Here is a 27,836-nt window from a genome sequence, read left to right on the forward strand (position 1 = left end):
GCTAACTACTTCATTCCCGTACACTACTCGTACTTGGGGTGTAAACACTTTAGCATAAAAGGGATCGAGTGAGTTTGCCCGTTGTCAGTATAAAGACCGAGTGGATGTGCTGGCATGTTGCAGTGAGATAGCACTATAAATGGACAAGAGATTCCACTTTTGCAAAGAGACATAGCATGAATAAAAACTATGAATTAATATGATATAAAACCTAATCAAACAACTATTAATTGCGCCCAAAATCATTTGGCAACAAATGGAAATACTTTAACAACGCATTTACGGTGAAAAAACCCACCAAAATACAGAAACTTCTAGGAATAAAGAATATATCCTCGAGATTCTTCGTAAGAAGACGCCATTCGCGGAATATAGGAACACTTTTCTGAAATCTTTCTTGTCTAGAAATTTATGTCGAGGATCAGAATGTCAAAGAGCACTGCAAAGAGTGAGGCCAAGAGATGCGAGTGAAACTGCATATAGAATCGTACATATAGCAAGGCTATCCCTCCCATCGTCGGTTATCCACGTTAATCAGCCTACAGAACGTAGGTACTATCCCCTACAAACATATATAACTGCAGTATATGGTCAATGCATATACATAATTACATATACATAATGAAATATTTCCACTACCTATATCTAAAGTAAAATATATCCGTTAAAAACAGCACAGAAACTAGTGACCGCCGTTCCAAAAGCATCCGTCGTTAGCCACATATATACAATGTATACTTATTGCAACAGACAGGCAGTCTCATGAAGATGGCCTATTTGCAAATCGAAAGTTATAGACAGGTGGTCGTTATCCTTACGAGGGTGGTACTTTGCTTAAGCGTGACCTTATTATCATTCAGTTCTAGATTATTGTTTTTAATCGCAGTTAAACTGAATTGACAACTTCACGTGCGAATATGCGTACATGTAGATGTGCATTGTCTATATTGACAGTTAAAGTCTACACGACCGTCGTGCTAATATTAGGAGATGTATCGTTCCGACTTTTTCAAGCATATTTTATCCAAAATTAAAATATAAATCGGCTTAATGTTCCAACCTTAGTGGGCACAAAGAGAAAACAAGATCACTGAATATATTTACTGAATTATGATCAGCGCGTACTTAATGTACATAAATAATATAGACAGACCTTTATTACCGAGAAACCGATGTCCAAGACAAGTTAAACACGTGTTTGGTCTGAGGCCGGGAGCACAGGGGTCCGAGAATAAGTTAAAGTTTATATCAACTTGGACCCACCCGAGTGTCCATAGACCATTTCTAGAGGTCTTATAGGGTTCTAGATTAAAACAAAAACAGTGAAGTTCATATTCTATCTGTACACGAGAAGGGAGAAAAACTCCCCGAGACAAAAACATCCACCACACAAAGTTTTAGACACAGGGACCTGGCACGATTTTAGGTACTATAATATATATATGTATACTGTTAAAAAAATCGTTCCAGGTCCGTGGTTTTAGCGGCTAAATAATAATTTTTCGAGTGGGTATTATTACAATTCAATTAAATTCAACTTTTTTAAACACTTTTACTATTACACATGTAATTCGATAGCTAAACAAGTAACAACAACATGAACACAAAAAAAACTTACAATAAGTGTCAAAATGGTACAACCGTTGGAAAGAGGAGTGATAATTTTCCATTCAAGATCACCCTTCGTAACTAATATACAAAGTGCGTCACTAAGATGACACCATCCTCGATACTCCAGGGATTCCGATCACTTACGATCTCTACATCCCTGGACTATTTCATAGTAAAATTGGGGGCAGCTCAGCGGAAAAGAGCTGAACCAATCACAGGCGTGCAAACATTTCATTTGAAGACTACAGAGAGATCGACGCCCAACATCAAAGCCACACGTACAGCCAACCACATTGTACCGTTACATGGCTCGGGCATGGATCGGAGCCCCCGTAGTATCGAGGAGGAGATGACAAAGGAAGTCATCAATCGGGTTTGGATCAGCGTGCATTTAACCCATAGATTAAAACAAATTAAAACATTTATACAGGTATGTCCTGAAAATACCAATCGAAAATTATTCTAATTATAACTATAAGCAATCTGTCTGTAATTTTGCTACTGTCGCTCGAAAATGGGAAATGAACCCATGAAAATTGATTAAAATTTGTCCCATGCATGAAATATATAAAAATGACGTGGCCGAATACTTTTGGCACGGTATATTGCCCAGTATGCATCGACACTATCTAAGTGTCTAACAGAGTGAGACATTCAACGATGATTATGTGGTTGTACAGGTCCATGTGCGTGTATATATGATCAATATAGATGTGCAAGGAATTGGATCAGTACTTATTTTATTTCATAAATGTATTGGAATTTGCATATATCTGACCGCTTAATGTTATGGAATAAAATAAGTTTACGATTATTTATTAGTGTTTGCAAATATCTATTTTTTTTTTTTTTTGGATATCCGAAAAATTCGGTGAAAACCCATAAATTAAACACGTTCGACGTCACTTCCATCGGCAAATCGCGCGTCAATATCTTTGACGTGATCACTCTCGACGAGCCTATTTATGTCGCGTCATCAATTTTTGGCGTCATCAATTATTACGTCATTTCTGGCAAATTCAAAAATTCGGCAGTGAAAGGGTTAAAATGCAATGAATACGTGCTAAAGACAAGCCTGTTATTTTAGCTAAATGCCGGACAGTGTACCTTTGCATCTTTTCCAAGGATTTGCCGAATTAGTTCAATGTTATGCTTTGTTGTTGTTGTTGCAGGGCGACCTGTGTGGGCAGCATCTTTAAGCTGCTGGTGTCCCGACTTAAATCGAGCAACCCACCTACAAATAGTCATATATGACATTTGACCCTTCCCATATATATCACACACCTCACGATGAATATCCACCGGCTTTAATCCAAGTAGAGACCTACCTTTGATATAGGCCCTAATTTCAATTACGTTTTCAACTTTCTTGCCAACCATATTTATATAGAGTGTAACGAGTGCGCTACAAAACAATGTACACAGCACCAAGGTCAGTGTAATTGTGAGCGAGATATTTACCTTTATCCTGCAACTGTCCCACATACTGACCGATAACTACTGCCGGATAAACTTGTGCTTTATCCGTCAATACGATATGCTTTATCCGTCAATACGATCACGTGAATTTGTTCCATATCTGTTGAAACTTTTTCTAACTTGACCCAGAACTTGAACCTTCCGGTGAATGAAATGTCATTCAGTCCCGCTAAAACGTGACGTCACATTCACCGAAATGACGTCATTTTTACGATATCGAAAATCTCGTACATATATATGGCGGTGTCGTTTTTTTCTTGGCTCATGACAAAGGTATGTATTGTTAAGTAATTCTTTAATGGTTATTCATTGTTATTTGAGTATTTTCATTTCCTTTCAGTGATATATCACACTGAATAGAATTACGGTTACTGTTTGTGAATGCGCTTATTTATTTCCCATGGCAGTAAAAAGGAGTACACTCTCATTCGGTGAAGTGAATGAATCTTTACCTCCGCATCAAAGAAGCGTCTCGCTTCGAGCGAAACAAAGTAAGGAACTGTCAATTTGCTTTCGTTTTAAATGCCATAATGGTTGAAGGATGAACATAATACACGGTTAGCATCTTACAATACAAGTTTTATTTTGATGCTCGACACGGAAAGCCGAGATGACTCGGCAAAGCCTCGTCATCTCGGCTTTCCTAAGTCTCGCACCAAAATAAACCTTGTATTGTAAGATACTAACCGTGTATTCTCTATATCTCACGCTTCAGATATCACGCTATCGCCACGAGGTAGTTTTAAGCCTATTTAGCACGATTTCCACGAGATATTGCGTTATTGCGTAAGTAACATTAATTTCGGAACATCCCTCGTATGCATACCATATTTCATATGACGCCGGTGTAACGTTGAAAATGACCCCGAAACCCGTTGAAAACTGAACATTCAGCGCACTTTTTACACCGACCCGTTGAAAAGTGACCCCATAAGAACTCGTTTTTACAAAAAACACAACACGACACCACAACACCACGAAACCACAACACATCTCACAACACATCACAACAGAGCAACAAAACATTACACAACAACACATAACACAACACACAACACAACCACGCAACAACAATACAACACCACCCAAAAACAACACAGTAACACACACACAACACAAGACACGACAACATTAAACACAAATCACACAACATCACACAACATAACACAACACAAAACACACACACACAAACAACACACACACAACACAACAACACACACACAACATACACACACACAACAACAATACAACACACAACACAACTAACACACAACAACAACAATACACAGCAACAACAACACCCGACAAAAACACAACAACACAACACACAACAACACATAACAAAACACACACACAACCACGCAACAACAATACAACACCACCCCAAAAACAACACAATAACACACAACAACACAACACACGACAACATCACACAACAAAACATCACACAACACAACACAACCATGCAACAACAATACAACACCACCCAAAAACAACACAATAACACACAACAACACAACACACGACAACATCACACAACACAACAACACACAACCACAACACACCACCTAACAACACAACAATACACAACAACACAACACCCGACAACATCACACAACATAACGCAACAACACATCACATATACATCACGTAACAACACTACACAAACACGGAACAACAACACAACACACAACAACACCACACAACAAACAACACACAACACAAAAACATACAACCACAAAACAATATAACAACACAACACAACCATACGCAGAACACAATATAACTGATCCATACGCAGATATATAATACATGCATTCTTGTATTGTAGGGAATAAATTTATATTAACAATTACTGAATATCTGACACACGTTAAATCGTCGAAAATATAATCATAAAAAATCATTAAGAAACAAATTAATAATATCCCATAATTAGAGTTTTGTAACACAATCCACTGGTAATCGGAAGTGAACATCACATAGTACAAACTTTGCATGCAGTTGATAACAACAATTCCTTTTTATTTACTACGTTACCTCAGTGGTATATAGCAATTCCTTAGTTTGAGAACAATTAAATTAACATTATCTACACGGACGGACAAAATGAATATAGAAAAAATGAAAGTTTTGTAGTGACGTATTCTCCATAATAAACATACAAGCACCTAAAATGTTTAAATGAGGTATTTGTTACGATGATAACAATACCAAATTTCAATTCAAATCGAGGTGATTACGTAATTCAAATAACAGAGTTTGTGCAACAGTTATATATGTGAATGTACTAGGATCATATTTCAACAGACCATCCGTTTATAGTTTGCCAAGGTCATTTTCAACAGACCTGCCGTTAAGAATTGACCCTAGACACCGTCAATTTTCAACGGCATGTTCAATTTTCAACGGCATTCGGGGTCCGTTTTCAACGTTGAAAACTGACCCGAGGTCAATTTTCAACGGAGGTTCATTTTCAACGTTACACCGGTACCGTGGGGTAGTTTCACATTTATATGTCAAAATCTCTTTGGACTGTAGTCAGATATCGTATTCTGTGGACAGTCAATTAAGCTTGCGATTTCTTATTGATATATACAATTGTAGTGTATGTTAACGTGAGGTTCTATTTATTTACCGAAATATTGACTGGTATATATAGGAATGTAGCCGTTAACGCTATGGAGAAGCAATATAATATATGTACTATAGAATATGTGTGTTAAGGTCGCGAATTAGTTAGTTGTGGTACTGTGACCAAATAAAACTGAGAATAGCATTTTGTTGGCAAACAAAGCCTTAACAAATATTATATAGCAGACGCATGTTTCGGTACGACTTCGGTCATCCTGTAAACATGTTCTCCTATGTCGTTTTTATTGACGAGATGACGAGGAGAATAAAATATAACACTATGTATATACAGGATAAAAGAGCAGCATAGTGTATTGATAAGAATATAGTGATATAACATTAATAAAACTGTCTCTCTATTCTGTGTAATGCACATGAAACTGAATGGAAAACAAGTAATAGGCCTTAAAATCGGTGGAAATGTCTGGATCAAGATTATCATTTCTAAATGCAGGTAACTTTAAATCGAAAAATTACCATGTTAAGAACGCTAAATATAATCATTAAAATACATCGTAAAACTCATCTAAGCCATTTTAAATCGTAATTTTTTTTCCCGGGGGAGACCCCCAGACCCCCCTAACACCAAATTCTCGCGCCTTTCGGCGCTCGTAAAATCATCAAAATACATTGTAAAACTCATATAAGTCATTCTAAGTTGCAATATTTTTTTTCGAGGGTCACCCTCAGACCCCTAAAACATCAAAATCTCGCGCCTCCGACGCTCACACGCTAATTTGTCCAATTTGTCCAATTTGCGTATTCGTTAATTTCCTTTTAGCGACCCCACTGTCTATAAATGTGTACAAGGATTAAATTTAATGATTTTAAATTTAATGATATATGAAAAATGAAGCATATATGGTTGGGAGTTGAATTAATCTCCTCCTGGGGGGTGGGGGTTTACAAAATATTGAGAACCTTTGCCCTCCCCCATTACGTTTCAACTTCCTACGCCACTGACGTCTATCCTTTGTAAATGACGTCATGGTACGTCATATTTGACGTCTTACGAAGACGTCGGTTGAAATTTCGGAAGATATTTATTTACGGTCATTTACGTTAATTCAGTCATATATACGCAAATATCAAATTAAAGCAAAATGGGGTCTGGTATTTTTGAGATCGGCCCAATCGGCCCTCTGGCACTCTGGAAACCCGAAGATCGGCCCAAATCGGCCCTACGGCACTATAAGGTGTGTTTGAAATATTGAAAACGCCCCTGATAAAAACTTAACGATATTTTTGTTGACAGAAAGTATGTTTTTGCTATATAAATAACCATGGTAACTTTGCAAAAATTATGCAAATTTGGTCACTTTTGGCATATTTTTGATAGTTTTTAAATGATTGTGTGTATATAAATCGTTATGCATGTACCTATGTTTATGGCCGTTCATATCGCACGAATCTTATCCCTTTGTCTATATATAAGACGGCACTCGATAATCAATTTGTTGATATTAGAATCTTTCCATGCCATGTCTCTGTTAGATAAATTGAAGCAAAAGATAACAACCTAGAACAAACTTTATATTTTAGGGACTTACCAGACACGAAGAATACATCATTTTGAGAAATATAAATTTGTTCTAGAATGCGCTCTATGTTAACCAGGTGAAAAACTGCATAAAAAGGCAAACTTTGAAGAAATTATCACATTTTGCATAATTTATGTTTATTAAAAATGGTTGTCATGGCAACTAGAACTGCTATATTACCTAATAGTACTATCAAATATGTCAGGTATGTAGTTAATACATGTATTTGAAATGCAAGATTGACATCTTAAAATAACAGACTTTGAAAAATAGCGTATTTTGGGGCCACAAAAGACCCTTGCCATACCTAGTCCTTTATCTGATTTTATCTAAAATATCCTGAACATAATTTATTGATACAGTTTTCTTTTTCTTCGACTTTATACATATGTCTATATTACTCGGAAATAGGTATTTGCTATATATAAGATTAACAGCTATCTCTATTTTGTATACTTTATATTATTTCTACATTTCCAAATGGACCATTTGAAAGACAATAATGCGGTATTAAGAAGAACTGACAGATTATCATTAGCTTGAAATTCCAAAATTACAATATCTGATGTCAGCATGTCTTCATTGAATTCTGGAATGGTTTTAAATAAATGTACAGAACAAATGTTCAGAATACTTCAGACAATACCACATTCAAAAAATAAATGTACAATATCTTCACTTTGCGTTTTGCAAAAATGACACTTGCAATTTGAATAACCAAATTCATATATGTTTGATTCTGTATATATAATGTTTTGTATACATTTCCATTGAGATTCTTTTACTTGATTTGTTGTAACGGTTTTTTTTTTCATTTTTTCCATGATAATTCCAATTTAACGACACAGATCTGAGAATACTAAATTTTAATGTTAGCATTTTCTTTTCTTTTTTTTTTGCATTAAAAATACTTCCAAATATAAATAGTTTTAGAAATTCAATTTCCCATTTTAGTTTGCAGATGGGATCTCCTTAAGGATTTCTTTTACTCATTATCAATTTTGTTTCAGACTTTTGTGTCCTATCGGTTTGTTAGGAGTGAAACTTGGTTTTACCAGCTATTGGGATCGCCATTCCGGAAGTTCTCTGAAACTAGCTTTTTACCCCTCCCCCCTCCGGTTGGTGTTTCGAAGACATACTTGTGGTACCTTTAGTAGTAATTTGCACCCAGATACAATAGAAACTAGCTAGGAATCATTCTGTAGACTTATTCAGTAGCATCAATATCATTTTAAGTTGATTGCAAAGAAAAATAACAAATACTGTGAACTGCTTTTCATTATTTAGTAAATAATATTCGCCGCCAGCTAAGAGTCGTAAGTGGTGTTGTTCACGTGGTAATTAAAGTGCCGAACTTTCTAATCTGACGATCAGGGTTCAATTCTCAATGTCGGAACATGTGGGTTTTTTATAACTATTTTCATTTTATATTTTTTTATTTGTTGTTATTTCACCATACTTGAGAAATGTTCTTTGTTTCGTCTTTATTTTATTTTCAAAAAGTTTATTCCAAACATAAACATGTGTAGCATACATAAAATATAAAAATACATAAATACTGTACTACACATTCTCATCACATGTTATATAATGTGTCTGATTACATGTATAGTGCATAAATGAGAGTAGAACCAGAATAGTATAAAATATAATTTATATCCCTCATAATACACGAGTACTCTCCTCCATCAATTTAACAGAATTTTCATACCAAGGATGTACGTCATATACAACCTTGCTCATACACATTTACAGCGAGTGCTCTTAGCGGTAGGGAGCTGGCCATGGGTTAGCGAGAGAAATATTTCAAAGATTATAGAATAGGTAACAAGGTACAGCCATATATACACATCACTCCCTATCTGTAGTCTAGCATTCCAAAATAGAGTAATGTACTCAAAACTTGATAAAACATATACCGGTAAAGAACAGATAACTCTCACACTTATTGTTGTTAAAAAAGGAAATCCTTAATGTCGCTTATATTAGTCATTAAAGGTCAAATACGTATGTGGTATTGCTTAAGCATTATATGAGATTTTATATACATATAACCAGTAAGTTTTGTCTTTATAGATGAGGAATCTCTGGTGATGAGACCATCTTTATGATACATATATTATGTAATGTCATCACATATTGATCTCATATTCATTTATGTACTCTAAATATATGCTCGATTGTTGCAATAATTTTGACAAATGTCACGTATTTGCAGAACATGCAATAAGAGCTAAACAGGCATATTTGTAAATCCTACTTCGTTAGGTCACATGATATGTCTCATGTAATATATTCTTATTGTCTTTTGTCCGCAATCGTTTGCGTACCACCCCCGTAAAAATATCATTTTCAACTTCTCCAAAATGTATGAAGCAAAATTATGCGCCTACCTGTAGAACGAATATACGTACCCGGCCTGCTAAACCTTTCGGCACGACACCATTTTCTGTCAAAAAGTCTTTTGAGCTACAATATTGCAGCTAGCCTACCTGTAGTCTAAAGTAAATCAAAATTGTGAATCACATGTTAATGGACACATTACCAGGGGCTGTGGGAGAGGCCAAAATGCAGAACTCTTCTTCTCAACGCACAGACAATCGGGGTTTATACTAAGGTAACATGTTATATATTTCCACCTTTAAGATTATTTCTGGGTTCATCCCATAAATTTTGTATTGTAAAAGTAGTGCTTTTGAGAAAAGGTGGAAAATATATGGCCGTTTTATTATATTGGATAAAATAATTTCCAAATATTGGCTGTTCTAGTATTTTATCTGTGACTTCATAAACACAAATTAAATTGAGAATAATGCTTAATATTTAGAAAACTGAACTCTGTCTTGCATTTGTAAATATAGAAACGCTAGAAAGTATGCGAAAAATGGCATTGAGCTTCCGAATACACATCAAACCTCCGGTATCTTAGTATATATCTTTAGTGCGTCTGTTGTCTCTCCTAGTCATTAACAAAAAGATAAAACCCAGTGCTATACTGGACTGTTATGGTCTTTGAAATAAAATCGCAATTTAACTCTTTCAAAAGATCATACAAGTTTTTGTTAAAAAATACAGGAAACTGGTGTTGCGCAATAACACATCACATAGATTCTTCAAAGCTAGTCTGTCAAAGATTGTAACACATATTACTGTACGACAACTTCCATTTTCAAAAAAGAAAACAAGCATAAAATGAAAGCTACCATCTCAACTTGAAGGTGACATATAGGCTACTACGTGTAGGAAAGTTTGACTGGGTTTTTTAATTTTTTAATTTACTGTCCTCATTTTCATGGGGCAGTGACCAAAGACAGTCGACGGGGGTCACATAAATGTCGCCACTGAGATCAGAAGGGTCAGGCCGTTTCAGCGCCACCACCGCTGCAATTAATACATAACAATCAGCGTTGTGGTGAGTGAGTGGCGTATTCATTATAAAGGTACACTAATTACAAGTGAAACAAGCCTGCAGTAATTAAGTGTTGCAAGCCCTACCGTTAACTACATTTTCTAATCTATGGTGAGTTGACCTTTTGACAGCAAATTTAATCCGAATCTGTGTCATCTCCTATGTTACCATTGTATGAATTTCGAAACATTATGTTGATGTGTTCTCAAGTTATCATCCGGAAACTAAAATTTATCACATTTTAGTAATAGTGACTTTTGTAGTTGACCTTTTGACCTTTATTTTACTTTTAATCCCAAACTGTATTTACTAATATGCTACCATTGTGTTGACCAAAATCCATCAATGGGAATAATTCGTGTATACACGTGATACCCAATAACCTTTGTGCGGACTATTGTTTCTATTGGTGATGGAATCACGTCAAAAGATGGTATCCTGCGCTAACGTCATTTCAGCGGGAAGAATAGAATAAAAAAATCACAAAAATCTGCGTGTACTCTATAAATATAAACCGGTTAATGAGGAAAGTACACTTGGAGTTTGGAGTAACATGCAAAACTGAATTATTTTATTTGCAATAATTTCATGCGAATAACAAAAACCTGTTAGATGATAATCAGTTAAATAAAGGAATCCTAGTTGTCATTGATCACCTGATTTGACCAGCTACGGTGGTTACGGTTGGTATCGAGGTGAAGTACGCTGGAACGTGGTGTTTTAAATTGGGTGCTAAAAACACGAATTACAGAATATCGTATACATGGTAGAAAATCTCATCAATGGTTTTATGAATACAACTTTTTACTACTTTAAACTCAACATCGACACAAATGTTGTGAAAATAGTATTAGAAATGTACCTATATTTGTATTTTGCAATGGCAGATGAAAATGACCAGAAATACAGATATACATGCACTGATGTATGCTTCGCCTCTAAAATTTAATTTTATTAAATTGAAAAAAATGTGAGTAAATGTATGTGTTCTACTCTATTTTCTTCGCAAATATTCTCACATCACATCGTTACATACTTTCTCACAATATCACATTTCTCCTTAATTCCTTTTATTCTCATATACTCTCTCTGACGTTGACAATGAGGAAGTATACATGATACCATCTTTCTAACATCTTATGAGGTAGTATACATGATATCATAATTCTCTTAATTAAATTAAATTCTTGCTTTGCACTCATTAAAACATTACTTTAAAACTTTCCTGTTATGATCTTTCACATGTGAACTGAAAGATATGGCTTGAGGAGTTTTTAAAATTGTAAACAAAATATACAGTATATACAGGACCTGATCTTTTTAAACAATCTTCTTATAATTTCAGAGGAAAAAAGACAGAGGTTAGAAGGGCAAACACGGCTAGGTATGGACTCTCTTTTGAGGCATCCCGGGCGTGGAAGTCTTCATAATCCCCACCGCCTCTTACCCCGTCAGAAATCAACTCATCGACACCTTTGTGATTTTCGCCGCCTCTTACCCCGTCAGAAATCAACTCATCGACACCTTTGTGATTTTCGCCGCCTCTTACCCCGTCAGAAATCAACTCATCGACACCTTTGTGATTTTTGCCGCCTCTTACCCCGTCAGAAATCAACTCATCGACACCTTTGTGATTTTCACCGCCTCTTACCCCGTCAGAAATCAACTCATCGACACCTTTGTGATTTTTGCCGCCTCTTACCCCGTCAGAAATCAACTCATCGACACCTTTGTGATTTTCACCGCCTCTTACCCCGTCAGAAATCAACTCATCGACACCTTTGTGATTTTCACCGCCTCTTACCCCGTCAGAAATCAACTCATCGACACCTTTGTGATTTTTGCCGCCTCTTACCCCGTCAGAAATCAACTCATCGACACCTTTGTGATTTTCACCGCCTCTTACCCCGTCAGAAATCAACTCATCGACACCTTTGTGATTTTCACCGCCTCTTACCCCGTCAGAAATCAACTCATCGACACCTTTGTGATTTTCACCGCCTCTTACCCCGTCAGAAATCAACTCATCGACACCTTTGTGATTTTCACCGCCTCTTACCCCGTCAGAAATCAACTCATCGACACCTTTGTGATTTTCACCGCCTCTTACCCCGTCAGAAATCAACTCATCGACACCTTTGTGATTTTCACCGCCTCTTACCCCGTCAGAAATCAACTCATCGACACCTTTGTGATTTTCACCGCCTTTGTCAGATTTCCGCCTCTTACCCCGAATCACCTCGACACTTGTGATTTCACCGCCTCTTACCCCGTCAGAAATCAACTCATCGACACCTTTGTGATTTTTGCCGCCTCTTACAGCTTTCTAATGGGATAAACCTAGAATGTCAACAATGCATGTCTTGTACATTTTGTCAAAACATGAACGACCCAATGAATGCTTTGTATGATGCTTATTTCACTGTTGATCCATAATATGTTGTCTTTATAGAATTATTCTGAAGCGTCTTCACGCTTTTCAAATATAATTTACGTTCGATTAGGTACCGTGAGACACTAAAAGTACAAAGTTCGTTAGCAGAGATGATTAGAGTACAGCGATGAATTCTTGTTACAGCATTCTTTAGATCTCGTGTACTTTACTTTCAAGTTAAAGGGGATATTAACAACTTAATGAGACTAAAAACAGAGAAAAAAGTTTAACAAATATAGGTTTATTGTTACAGGCACACTATTGGGGGAAATTCGCTAATGAAAAGAAATTCCAAATGGCTAAAGCGATAGAGAGATTGATAATACAAAGCACAGGTGTGAATTCTGTAACAGAAAGATATATGTTTGTGATTGAACATTGTCCTGAAGACACACAGATATAAGAAATCGTTCTGACGCCAAACATCGAAGGAATGCTGATAAAAACCATCAGCACAGCGGCCATAAGACCTTCACACCAACGTCTCGTGCTATCTCGTTTGTGGCGAGATAAGTTGAGTGGAAATCTAGCCAAAGGGCAGGAATGAAATTGGCATAAAGGAAACATAACCATAGATGCCATGCTGTGAGCGTGCGATAGCAAACTGCTGTGCCCCCCTTTTTTTTAAAGGACATGTTTTTGTCCTCGCATAAATAAGATAAGATTAAAACGGATTATTGGAAAAGATACGATGTTTTGTAAAACATTAAAACTACATGTACTTATCAACGACCATGGGGGATGTTTGTATTAATATTTTTTTAAATTTGTAAATTTATTTGTTTTTAAGTTTTATAAAACTTTGAATGTGGTATCAATAAACCCGTTCAACTGAGCATCACAATTCCAAAGTGTTATTATTATTTATTTAAAAAATAATAAAAAATGTTTAATTACTCCTGTTATGCATTTGCTTTAGTTAAATATATATTTGCTGACGAGAGCAGTACCGGACCAACGCACAGCCTCCCCAAATTTATGAAAATATGGGGGCCGCAAACTGAAGCTGTCAGTGTGTAGGATTGAATTTTAAAGATTGAGTTTTACAGATGCTTCTGACATTGTTACATGCAAAAATCGAAACAAAAACGAAACGATAAAGAACACATTAACAATTGATAAAGAACTTGAAAACGTTTGATAAATAACATACTAACAATTGATAAAGAAGATGCTATCAATCGATAGAGAACATGCTAACAATTGATTAAGAACATGCTAACAATTGATAAAGAACCTATTAACAATTGATAAAGAACAAACTAACAATTAATAATGTACATGCTAATAATTGATAAAGAACATATAAACAATTTATAAAGAACAAACTAACAATTGATAAAGAACATGCTAACAATTGATAAAGAACATGTTAACAATTGATAAAGAACATGCTAACAATTGATAAAGAATATGCTAATAATTGATAATGAACACATTAGCAATTGATAAAGAACATATTAACAATTCATAAAGAACATACTAACAATTGATAAAGAACATGCTAACAATTGATAAAGAACAAACTAACAATTGATAAAGAACATGTTAAAAATTGATAAAGAACATGTTAACAATTGATAAAGATTATACTAACAATTGATAAAGAACATGTTAACAATTGATTAAGAACAAACTAACAATTGATAAAGAACATACTAACAATTGATAAAGAACAAACTAACAATTGATAAAGAACAAACTAACAATTGATAAAGAACATGTTAAAAATTGATAAAGAACAAACTAAAAATTGATAAAAACATGCTAACAATTGATAAAGAACATGTTAACAATTGATAAAGAACATACTAACAATTGATAAAGAACATAATAACAATTGATAGAGAAAATGCTAACAATTGATAAAGATTATACTAACAATTGATAAAGAACATGTTAACAATTGATTAAGAACAAACTAACAATTGATAAAGAACATACTAACAATTGATAAAGAACAAACTAACAATTGATAAAGAACATGCTAACAATTGATAAAGAACATGCTAACAATTGATAAAGAACATACTAACAATTGATAAAGAACCTATTAACAATTGATAAAGAACATACTAACAATTGATAAAGAACCTATAAACAATTGATAAAGAACATACTAACAATTGATAAAGAACATGCTAACAATTGATAAAAAAGCTAACAATCGATAAAGAACATACTAACAATTGATAATAAACACATTAGCAATTGAAAAAGAACATATTAACAATTGATAAAGAATAAATAAACAATTGATAAAGAACATACTAACAATTGATAAACAACATGCTAACAATTGAAAAAGAACATGCTAACAATTGATGAAGAATATGCTAATAATTCATAATAAACACACTTTAGCAATTGATAAAGAACATATTAACAATTGATAAAGAATAAATAAACAATTGATAAAGAACATACTAACAATTGATAAACAACATGCTAACAATTGATAAACAACATGCTAACAATTGATAAAGAACAATTGATAAAAACATTCTAACAATTGATAAAGAACATGCTAACAATTGATAAAGAACATACTAACAATTGATAAAGAACATGCTAACAATTGATAAAGAACATGCTAACAATTGATAAAAAACATTCTAACAATCGATAAAGAACATGCTAACAATTGATAAAAACATTCTAATAATTGATAAAGAACATGCTAACAATCAATAAAGAACATACTAGCAATTGATAAAGAACATGCTAATAACAATTGATAAAGAACATGCAAACAATTGATAAAGAACATGTTAACAATTGATAAAGAACAAACTATCAATTGATAAAGAACATACTAACAATTGATAAAGAACAAAGTAATAATTGATAAAGAGCAAATTAACCATTGATATATAGAACATGTTAAGAATTGATAAAGAGCATGCTAACAATCGATAGAGAACAAACTAACAATTGATAATTAACATGCTAACAATTGATAAAGAACATGCTAACAATTGATAAAGAACATGTTATTAATTGATAAAGAACAAAGTAACAATTGATAAAGAACATACTTACTATGGATAAAGAACAAATTAACAATTAAGAAAGAACATGTTAACAATTGATAAAGAACATGCTAACAATTGATAGAGAAAATGCTAACAATTGATAAAGAACTTGCTAACAATCGATAAATAACATGCTAACAATTGATAAAAAACATACATTGTACCAACAATTGATAAAAAACATGCTAACAATTGATAAAGAACAAACTAAAAATTGATAAAGAACATATTAACAATTCATGAAGAAGATGTTAACAATTGATAAAGAACCTGCTAACAATTGATAAAGAACATGCAAAAAATTGATAAAAATACATGTTAGCAATTGATAAAAAACATACATTGTACCAACAATTGATAAAAAACATGATAACAATTGATAAAGAACAAACTAAAAATTGATAAAGAACTTATTAACAATTCATAAAGAAGATGTTAACAATTGATAAAGAACATGCTAACAATTGATAAAGAACATGCTAAAGATTGATAAATAACATGTTAGCAATTTGATAAAAAAAAACACATTGTACAAACAATTGATAAAAAACATGTTAACAATTGATAAAGAACATGCTAACAATCGATAGAAAACAAACTAACAATTGATAATTAACATGCTAACAATTGATACAGAACATGCTAACAATTGATAAAGAACATGTTAACAATTGATAAAGACACATACTAACAATTGATAAAACATGCTAACAATTGATAAAGAACAAACTAACAATTGATAAAAACATGCTAACAATTGATAAAAACATGCTAACAATTGATAAAGAACATGCTAACAATTGATAAAGAACAAACTAACAATTGATAAACAACATGTTAACAATTGATAAAGAATAAATAAACAATTGATAAAGAACAAACTAACAATTGATAAAGAACATACTAACAATTGATAAAGATCAAATTAACCATTGATAAAGAATATGTTAACAATTGATAATGAACATACTAACAATTGATAAAGAACACACTAACAATTGATGAACAACATGTTAACAATTGATAAAGAACATGCTAACAATTGATAAAGAACATGCTAATAATTGATGAAAAACATTGGTACAATGTATGTTCTTTATCAAGTATTAACATGTTCTTTATCAATTGTTAACATGTTTTTATTAATTGTTTGCATGTACTTTATCAATTGTTACCATGTTTTTATCAATTGTTGTTACAATGTATGTTCTTTATCAATTGTTAATATGTACTTTATCAATTGTTAGCATGTTCTTTATCAATTGTTAACATGTTTTTTATCAATTGTTAGTATGTTCTTTATCAATTGTTAATATGATAAAGAACAGCTAACAACTGATAAAGAACATGCTAACAATTGATAAATAACATGCTAACAATTGATAAAAAGCATACATTGTACCAACAATTGATAAAAAACATGCTAACAATTGATAAAGAACAAACTGAAAATTGATAAAGAACATATTAACAATTCATAAAGAAGATGTTAACAATTGATAAAGAACATGCTAACAATTGATAAAGAACATGTTAGCAATTGATAAAAAAAATACATTGTACCAACAATTGATAAAAAACATGTTAACAATTGATAAAGAACATTCTAACAATCGATAGAAAACAAACTAACAATTGATAATTAACATGCTAACAATTGATACAGAACATGCTAACAATTGATAAAGAACATGTTAACAATTGAAAAAGAATAAATAAACAATTGATAAAGAACAAACTAACAATTGATAAAGAACAAATTAACCATTGATAAAGAACATGTTAACAATTGATAAAGAATATGCTAACACTTGATAAAGAACAAACTAACAATTGATAAAGAACAAACTAACAATTGATAAAGAACATATTAACAATTGATAAAGAACAATTTAACAATTTATAAAGAACATACTAACAATTGATAAAGAACATGCCAACAATTGATAAAGAATATACTAACAATTGATAAAGAGTATACTAGCAATGATAAAGAACATGCAAACAATTGATAAAGAAATTGCTAACAATTGATAAAGAACATGTTAACAATTGATAATGAACACATTAGAAATTGAAAAAGAACATGTTAACAATTGATAAAGAACATACTAACAATTAATAAAGAATAAATAAACAATTGATAAAGAACATGCTAACAATTGATAAAGATCATACTAACAATTGATAAAAACATACTAACAATTGATAAAGAACATGCTAACAATTGATAAAGAACATACTAACAATTGATAAACAACATGTTAACAATTGATAAAGAATAAATAAACAATTGATAAAGAACAAACTAACAATTGATAAAGAACATACTAACAAGTGATAAAGATCAAATTAACCATTGATAAAGAATATGTTAACAATTGATAATGAACATACTAACAATTGATAAAGAACACACTAACAATTGATGAACAACATGTTAACAATTGATAAAGGACATGCTAACAATTGATAAAGAACATGCTAATAATTGATGAAAAACATTGCTACAACGTATGTTCTTTATCAAGTATTAACATGTTCTTTATCAATTGTTAACATGTTTTTTATTAATTGTTTGCATGTACTTTATCAATTGTTACCATGTTTTTATCAATTGTTGTTACAATGTATGTTCTTTATCAATTGTTAATATGTACTTTATCAATTGTTAGCATGTTATTTATCAATTGTAAACATGTTTTTTATCAATTGTTAGTATGTTCTTTATCAATTGTTAATATGATAAAGAACAGCTAACAACTGATAAAGAACATGCTAACAATTGATAAAGAACATGCTAACAGTCGATAAATAACATGCTAACAATTGATAAAAAGCATACATTGTACCAACAATTGATAAAAAACATGCTAACAATTGATAAAGAACAAACTGAAAATTGATAAAGAACATAATAACAATTCATAAAGAATATGCTAACAATTGATAAAGAACAAACTAACAATTGATAAAAAACAAACTAACAATTGATAAAGAACATATTAACAATTGATAAAAAACAATTTAACAATTTATAAAGAACATGTTAACAATTGATAAACAACATGCTAACAATTGATAAAAACATGCTAACAATTGATAAAGAACATGCTAACAATTGATAAAGAATATGCTAACAATTGATAAAGAGTATACTAGCAATGATAAAGAACATGCTAACAATTGATAAAGAAATTGCTAACAATTGATAAAGAACATGTTAACAATTGATAATGAACACATTAGAAATTGAAAAAGAACATGTTAACAATTGATAAAGAACATACTAACAATTAATAAAGAATAAATAAACAATTGATAAAGAACATGCTAACAATTGATAAAGAACATGCAAACAATTGATAAAAAAACATGTTAACAATTGATAAAGAACATGCTAACAATTGATATATTACATATTAACAGTTGATAAAGAACATACATTGTATCAACAATTGATAAAAACAAGCTAACAATTGATAAAGAACATGCTAACAATTGATAAAGAACATGCTAACAATTGATAAAGAACATGCTAACAATTGATAAAGATCATACTAACAATTGATAAACAACATGCTAACAATTGATAAAGTACATATTAACAATTGATAAAGAACATACATTGTAACAACAATTGATAAAAACATGGTAACAATTGATAAAGTACATGCAAACAATTAATAAAAACATGTTAACAATTGATAAAGAACATGTTACACACTTGATAAAGAACATACATTGTACCAATGTTTTTCATCAATTGTTAGCATGTTCTTTATCAATTGTTAGCATGTTTTTTATCAATTGTTAACATGTTCTTTATCAATTGTTTGTATGTTCTTTATCAATTGTTAACATGTTTTTTTATCAATTGTTAGTATGTTCTTTATCAATTGTTAATATGTTCTTTATCAAATGTTAGCATGTTCTTTATCAATTGTTAGCATCTTCTTAATCAATTGTTAGGATGTTATTAATCAATTGTTAGCATGTTGTTTATCAATTGTTAATGTGTGCTTTATCAATTGTTAGCATGTTATATATCAATTTTCAGTTAGCATGTTCTTTATCAATTGTTAGCATGTTCTTTATCAATTGTTAACATGTTCTTTATCAATTGTTTGCATGTTCTTTATCAATTGTTAACATGTTTTTATCAATTGTTAGTATGTTCTTTATCAATTGTTAATATGTTCTTTATCAAATGTTAGCATGTTCTTTATCAATTGTTAGCATCTTCTTAATCAATTGTTAGGATGTTATTAATCAATTGTTAGCATGTTGTTTATCAATTGTTAATGTGTGCTTTATCAATTGTTAGCATGTTATATATCAAATGTTAGCATGTTCTTTATCAATTGTTAGCATCTTCTTTATCAATTGTTAATATGTTTTTTTTCAATTGCTAATGTTGTTCATTATCAATTGTTAACATGTTCTTTATTAATTGTTAGTGTGTTCTTTATCAATTGTTAGCATATTCTTTATAAATTGTTAGCATGTTCTTTATCAATTGTTAGTTATCTTAATCAATTTTTAACATTGTTAAAGAACATGTTAACAATTGATGAAGACAGAACATGTTGTACCAATAATTGATAAAGAACATGTGTAACATTTGATCAAAGAACATATTAACAATTTATAAACATGTTAACAATTGATAAAGAATCATTAACAATTGATAAGCAACATTGTTAACAATTGTTAGAGAAGCATGTTAACAATTGATAAAGAACATGTTAAACAATTGATAAAGAACATACTAAACAATTGATAAAGACATAAATTGATAAAGAACATGCTAACAATTGATAAAGAACATGCTAAAACAATTGATAAAGAACAGAACTAACAATTGATAAAGAACATGTTAACAATTGATAAAAAGAACATACTAACAATTGATAAAGAACATGCTAACAATTGATAAAGAACATGCTAACAATTGATAAAGAAACATGTTAACAATTGATAAAGAAACATTAATAACAATTGATAAAGAACCAATCAACAATTGATAAAGAACATGCTAACAATTATAAAGAACATGCTAACAATTGATAAAGAACATGCTAACAATTGATAAAGAACAACTTAACAATTGATAAAGAACATGTTAACAATTGATAAAGAACAATAACAATTGATAAAGAACATGCTAACAATTGATAAAGAACATATTAACAATTGATAAAGAACATGTTAACAATTGATAAAGAACATGCTAACAATTGATAAAGAACATGATAACAATTGATAAAGAACATGTTAACAATTGATAAAGAACATGCTAACAATTGATAAAGAACATGCTAACAATTGATAAAGAAAACATGCTAACAATTGATAAAGAACATGTTAACAATTGATAAAGAACATACTACAACAATTGATAAAGAAAATGCTAAAATTGATAAAGAACATAAAACAATTGATAAAGAACATGTTAACAATTGATAAATAACATGCTAACAATTGATAAAGAACAACTAAACAATTGATAAAGAACTTGTAAACAATTGATAAACAACATGCTAACAATTGATAAAGAACATGCTAACAATTGAAGCAACATGCTAACAATTGATAAAGAACATGCTAACAATTGATAAAGAACATGTTAACAATTGATAAAGAACATTGATAAAACAATTGATAAAGAAATCTAACAATTGATAAAGAACATGCTAACAATTGATAAAGAACATGCTAACAATTGATAAAGAACATGTAACAATTGATAAAGAATAACATTGTTAACAATTGATAAAGAACATGCTAACAATTATAAAGAACATGCTAACAATTGATAAAGAACATGTTAACAATTGATAAAGAACATAACAATTGAAAAGAACATACTAACAATTGATAAAGAACATACTAACAATTGATAAAAATGCTAACATTGATATGCTAACAATTGATAAAGAACATTGATAAAGAAACAATTGATAAAGACATTAACAATTGATAAAGATTACTAACAATTGATAAAAAACATGCTAACAATTGATAAAGCAACATGCTAACAATTGATAAAGAACATGCTAACAATTGATAAAGAACATGTTAACAATTGATAAAGAACATGCTAACATTGTATAAACAATTGATAATTGATAAAAAATGCTAACAATTGATAAAGAACATGCTAAACAATTGATAAAGAACAATTGATAAAGAACATACTAAACAATTGATAAAGAACATACATTGATAACAATTGATAAAGAAAATCTAACTAACAATTGATAAAGAACATGCTAAACAATTGATAAAGAACATACTAACAATTGATAAAGAACATGTTAACAATTGATAAAGACAACATGCTAACAATTGATAAAGAACATGCTAACAATTGATAAAGAACATGCTAACAATTGATAAAGAACATGCTAAAGAATTGATAAAACATACTAACAATTGATAAAGAACAACTTGTAACAATTGATAAAGAACATGTAACATTGTATAAACAATTGATAAACAATTGATAAAGAACATGCTAACAATTGATAAAGAACATTAACAATTGATAAAGAACATACTAACAATTGATAAAGAACATTGTAACAAATTGTAAAGAAATGCTAACAATTGATAAAGAACATGCTAACAATTGATAAAGAACATACTAACAATTGATAAAGAACATGTAACAATTGATAAAGAACATGCTAACAATTGATAAAGAACATGTAACAATTGATAAAGAACAATAACATTGATAAAGAACATGTAACAATGATAAAAACATACTAACAATTGATAAAGAACATGCTAACAATTGATAAAGAACATTAACAATTGATAAAGAACAACAATTGATAAAAGAACATGCTAACAATTGATAAAGAACAAACTAACAATTGATAAGAACACTAACAATTGATAAAGAACATGCTAACAATTGATAAAGAACATCTAACAATTACTAACAATTGATAAACAATTGTAAAGAAATGCTAACAATTGATAAAGAACATTAACAATATAAAGAACATGTTAACAATTGATAAAGAACATGCTAACAATTGATAAAGAAAGCTAACAATTGATAAGAACATGCTAACAATTGATAAAGAAACAAATTGATAAGAACATGCTAACAATTGATAAAAAACATGCTAACAATTGATAAAGAACAACTAACAATTGATAAAGAACATGTAACAATTGATAAAGAACAAACTAACAATTGATATACAAATAACAATAGAGCAAATTAACATTGATAAAGAACATGTAACAATTGATAAAGAACATGCTAACAATTGATAAAAAACAAACTAACAATTGATAATTAACATGCTAACAATTGAAAAAGAACATGCTAACAATTGATAAAGAACATGTTAACAATTGATAAAGAACATACTAACAATTGATAAAAACATGCTAACAATTGATAAAGAACATATCAATTGATAAAGAACAAAGTAACAATTGATAAAGAACATACTTACAATGATAAAGAACAAACTAACAATTGATAAATTGTAAAAAATGTTAACAATTGATAAAGAACATGCTAACAATTATAAAAACATGCTAACAATTGATAAAGAACAAATTAACAATTGATAAAGAACAATGTTAACAATTGATAAAGAACATGCTAACAATTGATAAAGAACATGCTAACAATTGATAAAGAACATGTTAACAATTGATAAAGAACATGCTAACAATTGATAAAACATGCTAACAATTGATAAATAACATGCTAACAATTGATAAAGAACATACATTGTACAACAATTGATGCTAACAATTGAAACAAACAACTAAAAATTGATAAAGAACATATTAACAATTCATAAAGAAGATGTTAACAATTGATAAAGAACCTGCTAACAATTGATAAAGAACATGATAAAAATTGATAAATAACATGTCAGCAATTGATAGAAAAATACATTGTACCAACAATTGATAAAAACATGTTAACAATTGATAAAGAAGATGATAACAATTGATAGATAACACCCTAACAATTGATAAAGAACATGAAAACGTTTGATAAAGAACAAACAAACAATTGATAAAGAAAATATTAACAATTGATAAAGAGCATATTAACAATTGATAAAGAACATATTAACAATTGATAAAGAACATGATAACAATTGATAAAGAACATGCTAACAATTGATAAAGAACATGTTAACAATTGATAAAGAATGAATAAACAATTGATAAAGAACAAACTAACAAATTGATAAAGAACATACTAACAATTGATAAAGAACAAATTAACCATTGATAAAGAACATGTTAACAATTGATAAAGAACATGCTAACAATTGATAAAGAACAAACTAACAATTGATAAAGAACAAACTAACAACTGATAAAGAACAAATTAACAATTGATAAAGAACAATTTAACAATTTATAAAGAACATGTTAACAATTGATAAACAACATGCTAACAATTGATAAAGAACATGTTAACAATAACAATTAATAAAGAACATGTTAACAATTGATAAAGAACATACATTGTACCAACAATTGATATAAAAACATGCTAACAATTGATAAAGAATATGCTAACAATTGATTAAGAATATACTAACAATTGATAAAGAGTATACTAGCAATGATAAATAACATGCAAACAATTGATAAAGAAAATGCTAACAATTGATAAAGAATAAATAAACAATTGATAAAGAACAAACTAACAATTGATAAAGAACATACTAACAATTGATAAAGAACAAATTAACCATTGATAAAGAACATGTTAACAATTGATAAAGAACATGTTAACAATTGATAAACAACATGCTAACAATTGATAAAAACATGCTAACAATTGATAAAGAACATGCTTACAATTGATAAAGAATATACTAACAATTGATAAAAAGTATACTAGCAATGATAAAGAACATGCTAACAATTGATAAAGAAAATGCTAACAATTGATAAAGAACATGTTAACAATTGATAATGAACACATTAGAAATTGAAAAAGAACATGTTAACAATTGATAAAGAACATACTAACAATTAATAAAGAATAAATAAACAATTGATAAAGAACATGATAACAATTGATAAAGAACATGCTAACAATTGATAAAGAGAATACTAACAATTGATAAAGAACAAATCAACAATTGATAAAGAAAATGTTAACAATTGATAAAGAACATGTTAACAATCGATAAAGAACATGTTAACAATTGAGAAAGAACATGCTAACAATCGATAGAGAACATACTAACAATTGATAAAGAGCATACATTGTACCAACAATTGATAAAAAGATGCTAACAATTGATAAACAACATGCTAACAATTGAAAAAGAACATGCTAACAATTGATAAAGACATGTAAACAATTGATAAAGAACATACCTTGTACCAACAATTGATAAAGAACATGCTAACATTTGATAAAGAACATATTAACAATTGATAAAGAACATGTTAACAATTGATAAATAACATACTAACAATTGATAAAGAACTTGTAAACAATTGATAAAGAACTTGTAAACAATTGATAAACAACATGCTAACAATTGATAAACAACATGCTAACAATTGATAAGCAACATGCTAAGAATTGTTAGAGAATATGCTAACAATTGATAAAGAACATGTTAACAATTGACAAAGAACAAACTCACAATTGATAAAGAACATACTAACAATTGATAAAGAACATACATTGTATAAACAATTGATAAAGAAGATGCTAACAATTGATAAAGTACATGCTAACAATTGATAAAGAACATACTAACAATTAATAAAGAACATGTTAACAATTGACAAAGAACATACTAACAATTGATAAAGAACATACTAGCAATTGATTAAGAACAAACTAACAATTGATAAAGAACATGCTAACAATTGATAAAGAACATACTAACAATTGATAAAGAACAAATTAACAATTGATTAAGAACATGTTAACAATCGATAAAGATTATGCTTACAAAATATAGAGAAAATGCTAACAATTGATAAAGAACATGTTAATAATTGATAAAGAACATGCAATTGTACCAACAATTGATAACAACATGCTAACAATTGATAAAGAACATGTTAATAATTGATAAAGAACATGCAATTGTACCAACAATTGATAACAACATGCTAACAATTGATAAACAACGTGCTAACAATTGATAAAGAACATACTAACAATTGATAAAGAATAATTGATAAAGAACATACTAACAATTCATAAAGAACATATCAGCAATTGATAAAAAACATGCTAACAATTGATAAAGAACATGCTAACAATTGATAAAGAACATGTTAACAATTGATAAAGAACAAACTAACAATTGATAAAGAACATACTAATAATCGATAAAGAGCAAATTAACCATTGATATAGAACATGTTAACAATTGATAAAGAACATGCTAACAATCGATAGAAAACAAACTAACAATTGCTAATTAACATGCTAACAATTTATACAGAACATGCTTACAATTGATAAAGAACGTGTTAACAATTGATCAAGCACATACTAACAATTGATAAAAAACATGCTAACAATTGATAAAGAACATGTTATTAATTGATAAAGAACAAAGTAACAATTTATAAAGAACATACTTACTATGGATAAAGAAGAAATTAACAATTGATAAAGAACATGTTAACAATTGATAAAGAACATGCTAACAATTGATAGAGAAAATGCTAACAATTGATAAAGAACATGTTAATAATTGATAAAGAACATACAATTGTACCAACAATTGATAAAAACATGCTAACAATTGATAAAGAACATGTTAAGAATTGATAAAGAACAACTAACAATTGATAAAGAACATGCTAACAATTGATAAAGAACATGATAAAAATTGATAAATAACATGTTAGCAATTGATAGAAAAATACATTTTACCAACAATTGATAAAGAACATGTTAACAATTGATAAAGAAGATGATAACAATTGATAGATAACACCCTAACAATTGATAAAGAACATGAAAACGTTTGATAAAGAACAAACAAACAATTGATAAAGAAAATACTTACAATTGATAAAGAGCATATTAACAATTGATAAAGAACATACTAAAAATTAATAAAGAACATGATAACAATTGATAAAGAACATGCTAACAATTGATAAAGAACATGTTAACAATTGATAAAGAATAAATAAACAATTGATAAAGAACAAACTAACAAATTGATAAAGAACATGCTAACAATTGATAAAGAACAAATTAACCATTGAAAAAGAACATGTTAACAATTGATAAAGAACATGCTAACAATTGATAAAGAACAAACTAACAATTGATAAAGAACAAACTAACAACTGATAAAGAACAAATTAACAATTGATAAAGAACAATTTAACAATTTATAAAGAACATGTTAACAATTGATAAACAACATGCTAACAATTGATAAAGAACATGTTAACAATAACAATTAATAAAGAACATGTTAACAATTGATAAAGAACATACATTGTACCAACAATTGATAAAAACATGCTAACAATTGATAAAGAATATGCTAACAATTGATTAAGAATATACTAACAATTGATAAAGAGTATACTAGCAATGATAAAGAACATGCAAACAATTGATAAAGAAAATGCTAACAATTGATAAAGAATAAATAAACAATTGATAAAGAACAAACTAACAATTGATAAAGAAC

Source organism: Argopecten irradians, chromosome 11, assembly GCF_041381155.1.
Source record: "Argopecten irradians isolate NY chromosome 11, Ai_NY, whole genome shotgun sequence".
Classification (NCBI taxonomy): domain Eukaryota; kingdom Metazoa; phylum Mollusca; class Bivalvia; order Pectinida; family Pectinidae; genus Argopecten; species Argopecten irradians.